The sequence below is a fragment of the Otolemur garnettii genome, unplaced genomic scaffold, assembly GCF_000181295.1.
Source record: "Otolemur garnettii isolate 467f Iridium unplaced genomic scaffold, OtoGar3 scaffold00171, whole genome shotgun sequence".
Taxonomy (NCBI): Eukaryota; Metazoa; Chordata; class Mammalia; order Primates; family Galagidae; genus Otolemur; species Otolemur garnettii.
This window is the reverse complement of record NW_003852566.1, coordinates 3,732,188-3,736,167: the sequence shown is the minus strand read 5'-3', so window position 1 is coordinate 3,736,167 and position 3,980 is coordinate 3,732,188.

Genomic DNA, 3,980 nt, shown 5'->3' with positions numbered 1-3,980 from the left:
ATGTTGAATAGCAGTGGCAATAGTGGAAATCCCTGACTAGTTCCAGTTCTCAGTGGAAAAGCTTTCAGTTTTCCTCCATTCAGTATGATGTGGGTTATGGGTTTACTGTAGATGTTCTCTATCACTTATGATATGTCCCATCTATGCCTATTTTCTTAAGTGTTCTTGTCAGAAAGGGATGCTGGGTTTTGTCAAAGCCTCTGTCTTCATCAATTGAGAGAATCATATGGTAAATTACATTTATGGATTTATGTATATTAAACCAATCTTGCACCCTTGGGACAGAGCCCACTTTTTCATGATGTATAATATTTTAATATGTCACTCTATTCTGTTTGCTAGGATCTTGCTGACTATTTTTGCATTGAAATTCACTAATAATCTTGGCCTATAGCAGTGGTTCTTAACCTTTCTAAGTGTAACCTCAGTCTAATGTTGAGTGCCATTGACTTATGTTTGAAGAAGCTTTCTCAGAGTCCACATGAAGGGATGTTCTTTTAAGACGCTTCAAACTGATGAGAAAGCTAATCATGCAGGAGGCAGACCCTGAAAGCACAGTCTGACTGTCTCTGGAATTTCCTGGAAGCGACCTTGGAAGTGGAGAGACAAGATTATTTAATGTGCATCTCAGTTAAAGGTTGCACCTGTTTTATATAGATGAATGACTGAATAAGTTTTGTGGTTGCTTTGTATGGTTTCTTTGTACTCTTATGGTATAGACTATTTGCCACCAACTAACTTATTATTATCAAGTGTACAGGCAGAACTTAGTGTTGATAAGAGTATATAAGCTTGCAAGAAATAAAGTTAAGTGGCTGCATGCCTGAGCAAGCTGTGGCCCTCTGTTTCTCTGCACATTCTGACTGCTGGTCTTATCTCTGTGACTCCTGCCTGAACATTTCTAGCAACAATTTGGTGCAGCGAGCAGCATTTGAGATTTCGTGAGGTTCAATTAAGGTAAGACCAGGCACAGTTGGAATGGAGAGGAATTGCTTAGCGCAATTTTTTTTTGTTCCTTTTTTTCTGCTTCTTTGAATGATTGGGACAATTCAAATATCTTGTCTTTAGTTTCTGAATTCTTTTTTCTCCATGTTCCACTCTATTACTGAGGTTCTACAAAGTATTTTTGAGCTCTTTGAATACCTCTTTCAATTCCTTAAGCTGTGCTATATCTTTCATCATTATGTCTATCTCCTTGGTGACTTTGTCTTTAAATTCACTAATTTCTTGAGACAAATTTTGAAGTATTTTTTTGATTTCTCTTTCCATCTTCACCTCAATTCCATTCATCTTATTTGCCATCTATATTCTGAATTCTATTCTGACATTTCAGCCTTTCTCTATGGATGGGAGTTTCTGCTATTTCTCCTTTGTTATCTCTTGGGGAAATTGATCCACTCTGATTTTTTGTGTTGCCAGAATTCTTGTGTTGGCTCTTCTCCATGAGTATTTTCAGTATTGTATTTATTTATTTATTTTTATTTTTGGGGATTCATTGAGGGTACAAAGAACTAGGTTACACTGCTTGCATTTGTAAGGTAACGTCCCTCTTATAATTGTGTCCCACTCCTAAGAGGTGTGTCACACACCGTGACCCCCACCCTCTCCCTCTTTCCTTCTGTCCACTTTCTCATTCCCCCACCCTCTCTCATATCAGAATTGAGTATATTGGATTCTTGCTTCTCCATTCTTGTGATGCTTTACTAAGTAGAATGTGTCAGCTCTATGCAGGTTAATACAAAAGATGTAAAGTCACCATCTTTTTGTGGGTGAATAGCATTCTATGGTATACTTGCACTACAGATTGTTAATCCATTCCTGGATTGGTGGGCATTTAGGTTGTTTCCATAATTTGGCAATTGTAAATTGAGCTGTGATAAACAGTCTAGTGCAAATGTCCTTATGATGAAATGATTTTTTTTCTTGTGGGTAGATGCCCAATAATAGGATTGCAGGATCAAATGGGAGGTCTAGCTTGAGTTCTTTGAGTGTTCTCCATACTTCCTTCCAAAAAGGTTGTATTAGTTTGCAATCCCAACAGCAGTGTAAAAGTGTTCCCTTCTCTCCACATCCATATCAGAAACTGCAGCTTTGAGATTTTGTGATGTGGGCCATTCTCACTGGGGTTAGGTGATATCTCAGGATGGTTTTGATTTGCATTTCTCTTATGATTAGAGATGATGAGCATTTTTTCCTATGTTTGTTAGCTGTTCATCTCTCTTTTTTAGAGAAGGTTCTATTCATCTCTCTTGCCCATTGATATAAGGGATTGTTGGCTCTTTTCATGTTGCTTAATTTGAGGTTTTTGTAGATCCTACGCATCAAGCTCTTGTCTGATTGATAATATGCAAATATCTTTTCCCATTCTAAAGGTTGTCTATTTGCTTTTGTTGTTGTCTCTTTAGCTGTACAGAAGCTTTTCAGATTAATTGAGTCCCATTTATTTATTTTTGTTGTTGTTGAGATTGCCACTGGAGTCTTCTTTATAAAGGCTTTTTTGAGGCCAATACATTCAAGTTTCTTCCCCACACTTTCTTTGAGGATTTTTATTGTTTCATGCCTTAGATTTAGATCTTTTATCCATCTTGAAGCAACTTTAGTGAGTGGTGAAAGTTGCAAGTCCAGTTTTAGTGTTTTAAAAGTGGCTATACAATTCTCCCAGCATCATTTGCTGAATAGGGATTCTTCCCCTGGTGTATGTTCTTGTTTGGCTTATCAAAGATTAGGTGGCTATAAGAAATTCGTTTCATCTCATGGTTTTCCTTTTGCTTCCAGATGTCTATGTCTTTGGTTTTGTGCCAATTCCATGGTGTTTTGATCACTATGGCCTTGTAGTATAGCCTAAAGTCTGATATGCTGATGCTCCTGGCTTTGTCTTTAGTCCTAAGAATTGCCTTAGCTGTAAGGGTTTTTTCTGGTTCCATACAAAATGAAGAATTATTTTTCCCAAATCTTGAAAGTATGGTGTTGGTATTTTGGTGAGGATTGCATTGAATCTGTAGATTGCTTTGTGAAGTATAGACATTTTCATACTGTTGATTCTTTTCAGCCACGAGCATGGTATGTTCTTCCATTTGTTAATATCTTCTGCTATTTTTTTTCTTTTGCAGTTTTTGCCTGGGGCTGGGTTTGAACCTGCCACCTCTGGTATATGTGGCCAGTGCCCTACTCTTTTGAGCCACAGGCGCCACCTCTTCTGCTATTTCTTTTCTTAAGGTTTTGTAATTTTCTTTATAGAGGTCCTTCACTTCTTTTGTTAGGTATATTCCTAGGTCTTTTTCATCTTGAGTAGGTCTAGGGAGAGGGTGCACTTCCAAGTATTGATCCATTTCCTCCACATTATCCAATTTCTGGGTGTAGAATTATCTGAGATAATCTCTTGTATCTGTGTGACATCTATTGTTATTTCCCCTTTATTGTTTCTGATTCAGGTTTCTAGATACTTTACTTTTCAGTTTCTAGTTATCCCGGCCAAAGGTTTATATATTTGATGTGTTTTTTCAAAAAACCCAACTTTTTGTTTCTTTAATTTTCTTACTGATTCTTTTGTTTTCAGTTTCATTAATCTCTGGTTTAATTTTGGATATTTCTTTTCTTCTGCTGGGTTTACAATTAGATCATTCTTCTTTTTCCAATTCCATTAGATGGTTTGTGAGTTTGTTCTTTTATTTTTTTATTTTTTGTCCTTATACATGTGTATATTAAGTTTCCACTTTTGCCTTCACAGGATTAAAAAGGCTAAATTTAATGACAATAACAATATTTAACATAAGGACAGAGCACAAAAACCTTATAAAGAATGAATGAGGATAAATACATTCAGAAAAGAAATCAGATGATTGCTGCAACAAAATATTAAGCAATAATAATATTAATAATGCAAAGAAAGTAACATTCACATTGTCAGATAGAAGTATGTCTAATATAGAATACTTTGATCAGTTAACTTCTTATTTTGTTTTCTTCAAAGTCTCAAAAAA